Source organism: Phyllobates terribilis, unplaced genomic scaffold, assembly GCF_046119375.1.
Source record: "Phyllobates terribilis strain yellow unplaced genomic scaffold, ASM4611937v1 Scaffold_35__1_contigs__length_13245226, whole genome shotgun sequence".
Lineage (NCBI taxonomy): Eukaryota > Metazoa > Chordata > Amphibia > Anura > Dendrobatidae > Phyllobates > Phyllobates terribilis.
In genome coordinates, this window is record NW_027362795.1 from 12,662,041 (window position 1) to 12,669,513 (window position 7,473).

Genomic DNA, 7,473 nt, shown 5'->3' on the forward strand with positions numbered 1-7,473 from the left:
AAGCCAGGGGTTTGACTGCTCTCCGATACCCTCTTAATGTTCGATTTGTCCGAAGTTGGGGACAGTGATGTCATCTTTTACTTTTTAAAAATTAAAATTACAAAAAGTAAAATGGGCCCATGCAAAAGTCTGGGCACTGTGCATGGTTGCTACCTAGTAGCCAGCCAAGAGTCTTTCAATTCTTGTTTGAGGGATTTTCATCCATTTTTCCTTGGAAAATTCTTCCAGTTCTGTGAGATTCCTTGGTCGTCTTGCATGCACTGCGTGTTAGAACCTTGCTCTTAGGTTTTTTCCTTTGCTGGTCACATGACCTTGTTGGCCTATTTAATCCTGCTCCGCCCTTCTGGCTTTGCTGGACTTCATTGTATAACTACTTTCTAGCTAGCCTGTGCTCTGTATCTAACTCTGTTAGTTTGCTTGGTCTACGGACCTCTGTGTTCTTTATATTTTGTTTGTTCGTCTGTCTGCTACTATTTCTGTTAGGAGGTGTCCCATTTTCCTCCCAGTCCTTAGTACTTGTAGGGATTCCTTCCCCACATCTATAGGTCTCCGTACAGACTAGCTTAGGACTTTAGCAGGTCTGATCGCAGGATCAGGTCCCCTGTTACAATCGTAGGGATTAAGCTGAGTTCTATCGTAGGGACAGATCTCCTCTCTTTCCTTAGCTCTGGTAGCAGAACATAACAGTAAGTCCAGCCTGCAAATTCTCTAAGGAAAGATTTTTCTGTTCCATCATGGTGTCGGTTCAGGATTTGGCTCATCGCCTGCAGGGACTCTCTCTGGAGGTGGCCGAGCTCCGTCAGCACGTGAGTAACTGTCCTGGAGCACATTTCTTGGAGCCTAAGGTATGTTTGCCGGATTTATTTTTTGGTGAACACCGAGAATTTTTTTCATTTAAAAATGCTTGCTTATTGTATTTTCGTTTGAGACCCAAGTCCTCTGGGGATGAATCCCAGCGCATAGGGTTCATAATGTCACTTTTGCGCAAAGAGCCTCAGGAGTGGGCCTTTTCTTTGCAACCTAGTGATACATGCTTCAGATCAGTGGATATTTTTTTTTCTGCTTTGGGGCTATTATATGATGATCCTGACCGTGTCTCATCAGCTGAGACTGAGTTAAGACGTTTGAGACAGGGATCAGGTAATATGGAAAAATATTGTACTCATTTCCGTCGTTGGTCTACTCAAACAGGGTGGAACGATTCTGCTCTGAAAAGTCTATTTCTTGCTGGGCTCAATGAAAGGGTTAAAGACCTGCTAATTGCTTATCCTACACCTGAAGATTTGCAACAGGCTATGCAATTAGCTATACGGGTGGATAGGAGACTGCGTGCAAGGGTTAATGAGAGCAAATCCTCTGCTATGTCAGTTTCTGGTTATGAGAATGTGTGTACTAACAGTGGTGAACCGATGGAGATTGGATCGGTGGCACCTCGCTCTCAAGAAAAAGACCGTAGATTTTCTGAAGGCTTGTGTTTCTATTGCGGAAAATCTGGTCATTTGATTAAAGGCTGTGAGCTTCGTATGAAGAAAGAAAAAAAAAAGGTCAGTCATGCCCGTATTGCCTGTTTAAATTCCAAGGGTGTATTTTTAGCTACTTCCACGATTGCTCAGGAAAAATTAATGGAATTTCGGGTGTTTGTTGATTGTGGGTCTACTCTGAATGTAATTGATGGGGGATTCTTGGAAAGACTCAATTTAAAACCCGAACCTTTATCATCCCCCATTGCTGTGGTTTCTGTGGATGGTTCCCCTTTGAAGAATATTACTCTCAAGGTCTGTGAATTTCCTCTCACTATTAATGGTGTTCACCATGAGAAATTGGATTTGGTAGTTTTGAATAACTTGCCTTCTCCAGTAATATTGGGATTGCCCTGGTTAAAATTTCACAATCCTGTACTGGATTGGTCTACCAGTGAAATTAATCCTGGAGCCATAAATGTTATGACAAGTGTTGTAACGGGCGTATTGCAGCTTTGGATAGGGAAGAATTGCCTGTTCCTATTCAGGATTTTTGGAGAGTTTTTTCTGAGAAGGAATCGCAGGTTTTGCCTCCTCATAGAGACTATGATTGTTCTATTGAATTTGTCCCTGGAGCGACTCTTCCTAAAAGTCGTTTATTTAACCTTACTATTCGTGAGAGAAAGGCTTTGGAGGAATACATACAGACAAGTTTGGCCGCCGGTCACATTAGGCCCTCTAAGTCTCCTGTGGCGGTTGGATTTTTTTTTGTAAAAAAAAAAAGGACGGCGGTTTACGTCCTTGTCTGGATTTTCGTGAGATTAACAAAATTACTGTACGCAATCCTTACCCACTGCCATTGATTCCTGATCTGTTTAACCAGTTAATGGGGGCCAAGTGGTTCTCTAAAATTGACCTTAAGGGGGCATACAATCTGTTGCGCATGAAGGAGGGTGACGAATGGAAGACTGCTTTTAACACTCCTGTGGGTCATTTTGAGAATCTGGTTATGCCTTTTGGTCTTACTAATGCTCCTGCATTTTTTCAGAATCTTATTAATGACATCCTTAGACCTTTGATCGGCAAAAATGTGGTTGTGTATTTGGATGACATTTTGATTTATTCGCCGGATCTGGAGTCTCATTGGCGGAGCGTACGTGAGGTATTACAGTTATTAATGGACAATTCGCTTTTTGCTAAGCTGGAGAAATGTGAGTTCGCTGTACAGAGAATTAGTTTTTTGGGTTACATTATCTCCAGCGAAGGTTTTGAGATGGACCCGGTTAAAGTTCAAGCTGTACAGGAATGGCCTAGGCCTATTGGTTTGAAATCGATACAGAGGTTTTTAGGTTTCGCCAATTATTACAGAAAATTCATAAAAAATTTTTCTAGTATTGTCAAACCTCTGACCGATCTCACCAGGAAAGGTGCTGATGCGGTTCAGTGGTCTTCTGAGGCCATTGAAGCTTTTGTGTATCTCAAGGAGAGGTTCACCTCTGCTCCCATCCTTATGCAGCCTGATGTGACTAAGCCGTTTTTGGTTGAGGTTGATGCTTCCTCTGTGGGGGTTGGCGCAGTATTGTCTCAGGATAACGGGGATGGATTACATCCCTGTGCCTTTTTTTCAAAAAAATTTTCGGAGACTGAACTGAATTACGATATTAGTAATCGGGAATTATTGGCTATTAAACTCGCATTTGAACACTGGCGCCACTTCTTGGAAGGTGCGGAATTTCCCGTTCAGGTTCTTACGGATCATAAAAATCTGATATATCTTGATGCTGCCAAGCGCCTGAATGCCCGTCAGGCTAGGTGGGCACTGTTTTTCTCGCGGTTTAATTTCTCCGTTACTTACATCCCTGGTACTAAGAATGTTAAGGCGGATGCCTTGTCTCGCAGTTTTTCTCCCATAGTCGGTGCTGAGAAAGAGGAGAACATTTTACAAGAAGGTGTTGTGATAGCTGCTTTGGACTCCGTTTTGGAAGATGAGATTCTTAAAGCACAGGAGAATGCCCCATCTAACACTCCTCATGGGAGGTTGTTTGTGCCTGGGACCTTTAGGAGAGATTTGTTTGTTGAGTGTCACGAATCTCGGTTGGCAGGTCATCCCGGAATCTCTGAGACCAAGAGACTGGTGGGTCGCAGTTTTTGGTGGCCTGGATGGCAGAAGGAAGTCATTAAGTGGGTGCGTCAATGTACTATATGTGCTAGATCTAAGTCCTCACATACTCCTGCTGCGGGGTTGCTTTGTCCTTTGGAGGTTCCCAGTGCTCCTTGGACACATTTGGCTATGGACTTTATAACTGACCTTCCCCCCTCTGAGGATTTTACTGTCATCTGGGTGGTCGTGGACCGTTTTAGCAAGATGTGTCACTTGGTTCCCTTCATCAAACTGCCCTGCGCTAAAACTCTCGCTAAGGCCTTTGTCAAGGAAATTGTCAGACTTCATGGCGTTCCTACTGACATTGTTTCTGATAGGGGTCCTCAGTTCGTGGCTCGTTTTTGGCGTGCCTTTTGTGACAGGTTGGGAGTTCATTTGTCGTTCTCGTCTGGATATCATCCTGAATCTAATGGCCAGACAGAAAGGAAAAACCAGGATGTTGAGCAGTTCTTGCGTTGTTTTGTGGCAGACAATCAAGAGGGGTGGTCTGAGTTTCTGCCACTTGCTGAATTTGCTCTGAACAATCATACATCTTCTGCTGGTTGTTCGCCTTTTTTTTGTTGTTCTGGGAGACATCCGTCGTTTGGGTCGTTCTCCAAGTTGGGATCTGCCGTGCCTGAGGAGGAGAATTTTTCCGGTGATTTGGAGAGAGTTTGGACGGATGTGCGTGGTAATCTTCAGGAGGCCAACAGAAAATCTAAAGACTACTTTGATCGGAAACGACAGGAGGTTTTGTTCGCTGTTGGTGACATGGTTTGGTTCTCCTCTAGGAATCTGCGGTTGAGGATTCCTTCTAAGAAATTGGGTCCCAAGTTTGTAGGGCCCTTTAAGGTGCTTCAGGTTGTCAACCAATCTGCTGTTAGGTTGGAGGTTCCTACCTCCTGGAGAATTAATCCGGTATTTCATGTCTCTCTGTTGAAAAAAGCTGTTGTATCGGATTGTGACGCCTCTGCCTCTGTTCCTCCGGTGGTGGAGGACGGGGAATATGAAATTTCTCGCATCCTTAACTCTAGACGGTATAGAGGTAGTTTGCAGTATCTTGTGGCCTGGAAAGGTTTCGGACCCGAGGATAACTCTTGGGTGAGGTCGGATGATGTTTCCGCGTCCAGACTTATCAGAGCGTTTCACAGGAGATTTCCTGATAAGCCTGGTCCTAGGGGATCCGGAGGATCCTCTTAGAAGGGGGGGTACTGTTAGAACCTTGCTCTTAGGTTTTTTCCTTTGCTGGTCACATGACCTTGTTGGCCTATTTAATCCTGCTCCGCCCTTCTGGCTTTGCTGGACTTCATTGTATAACTACTTTCTAGCTAGCCTGTGCTCTGTATCTAACTCTGTTAGTTTGCTTGGTCTACGGACCTCTGTGTTCTTTATATTTTGTTTGTTCGTCTGTCTGCTACTATTTCTGTTAGGAGGTGTCCCATTTTCCTCCCAGTCCTTAGTACTTGTAGGGATTCCTTCCCCACATCTATAGGTCTCTGTACAGACTAGCTTAGGACTTTAGCAGGTCTGATCGCAGGATCAGGTCCCCTGTTACATCGTAGGGATTAAGCTGAGTTCTATCGTAGGGACAGATCTCCTCTCTTTCCTTAGCTCTGGTAGCAGAACATAACACTGCGATTGTGAGGTCTAGCCACATATGTTCAATGGTGTTCATATCAGGGCAGTTGTGAAACCTTTATCTTGCGCCTTTTGAGGGGTAGTCTATTGTGGATTTTGAGTTCTATTTTAACCTCATCGTTCCACAGGACTTGTTTCCAAAATGCATCAGGCTTGTTTTATATGTTCTTTTGCATACTTCTGATGCTGAATTTTATGGTGAGGATGCATGACAGTTTTTTTTCTGATGAATCTTCCATGAAGGTGATATTTGTGCATGTGTCTTTGAACAGTAGAACAATGAACCACAACTCTTGAGCCTGCTAAATCTTTCTGAAGGTCTTTTGCAGTCAAGCAGGGGTTCTGATTTGCCTCTCTAGCAATACTACTAGTAGTTCTTACTGTAATGTTGCTTGGTCTTCCAGACTTTATCTTGACCTCCACTGTTCCTGTTAACTGTCATTTCTTAACTGAGGAAAGGGCAACTTGAAAACACTATGCTATCTTCTTAAAGCCTCCTGCTTTGTGCACCTCCACCATTTTCACTTTTGGTGTACTAGGCAGGTGCTTGGAATTACCCATGGCTGCTGTTTTTTAGCACAAGGTTAGAAAAGGCTGGGTTTTTATAAAGCTGCGAAATTTGCGTCTCCTGGCCTTTCCTAATGACGATAGTGAACAAGCTATAACCCTGACAGTCTAATTAAGGTCTGAAACCTTGGTCAAAGTTATCTGAGCACACAAATTTTCAAGGGTGCCCAAACTTTTGCATCAACCCATTTTAATTTTTGTAATTGCTAAATTGAAAAAAATGGACTATATACAGTATATATATTTTTGCCTAAAACACAAAGGAAATGTGTCATCTTTAACTTTAGCCTTTTAACAGATTAGAATAACAATCATTTTGACCATTTTGAAACGTTTGCATGCCACTGTATAGAAGTCTTTATATGGTAGATTATATTTAATTGTACATGAAGAGAAGGAGGTTGATTTCTCCTTTTCATACAAATCTCCAATTGATTTAATACCCAAAAGTTACCAATTTTTAAGTTCAAGATCTGGATTGCATTGCTCTAAAGTTTCTATAGGCGCTTTTATAGAGCGCAGTTAGCATAGAACTTATTTTGTTAGTCAGTACACCCCATACCTCTAATGCTGCATCTACCTTCGGTGATATACAGATTTTGTTTGTTGAGGTTCAAGATGTTGTATGAATAAAAGTAAGATGGGATATTGAATGTTCCTACTAAGTGTCTTTCAATTGTTAAGTAATATAAGGGATTTCATATAGCATGAACACAAACAGTTATCTTCACATGAGTATGATCAGCTCACCCACCTAAAGACCCGACACATGTTTCACCACAGCCTCGTCTGTGGTGAAACACGTGTCGGGTCCCTTGGTAAGTGACCTGATCATACTCATGTGAAGATAACTTTGTGCATGCTAAAAAGAAAAGAGATGCACTGCAAACCACTCAAAATACCAAAAGAGTGATTCCTACCTGTCGTAGAGAAAATGGTAGTCCAAATGAAGGATATACGCGTGCAGCTTCCAGGGGTCCTTTGAAGAAGTCACAACTGCAACTAGAGGTGATGGACAAGGGCCAGAGTCTGTAGAACAAGCCGTGAGTGTTGCAGAAAATGCTCACTACTCCCTTAGATGAATTCCTCTAGAGGTGTAGTTTCCAAAATGGGGTCACCTGAGGGGGTTTCTGCTGTTTTGGAATGTCAGGGGCTCTTCAAATGAGACATGGCGTCCACTACCTATTCCAGCCAAAATGGCGTCCCTTCCCTTCCGAGCCAATGCATTAGTTTTCCACCACATATGGGTTAACAGCTTACTCAGAAGAAATTGCACAAACAATTTTGGAGTCAATTTTCTCCTGTAACTTTTGTGAAAATAAAAAAATTGGGGCTAAAAACCTTTTAAGTGGGGAAAATTAGTTTTTTTTTTATCACGCCTCATGAAGCACATTGGGGTTCAAGGTGCTCACCACACATTGGAAAAATGAGAAATTGATGATAAACTTTTAACCCTTCTAACTTCCTAACATAAAAAATTATGTTTCAATAATGGTGTTGATGGAAAGTAGACATGTGGGATATGTTATTTAATTAACTATTTTGTGTCGCAGAACTCTTAGGTTCAAAGGCATAAAAATTAAAAGTTTGAAAATTGTGAAACTTTCTCCAAATTTCTGATATTTTCACAAATAAAAGCAAAAAATGTCATCCTAAATTTACCACTAA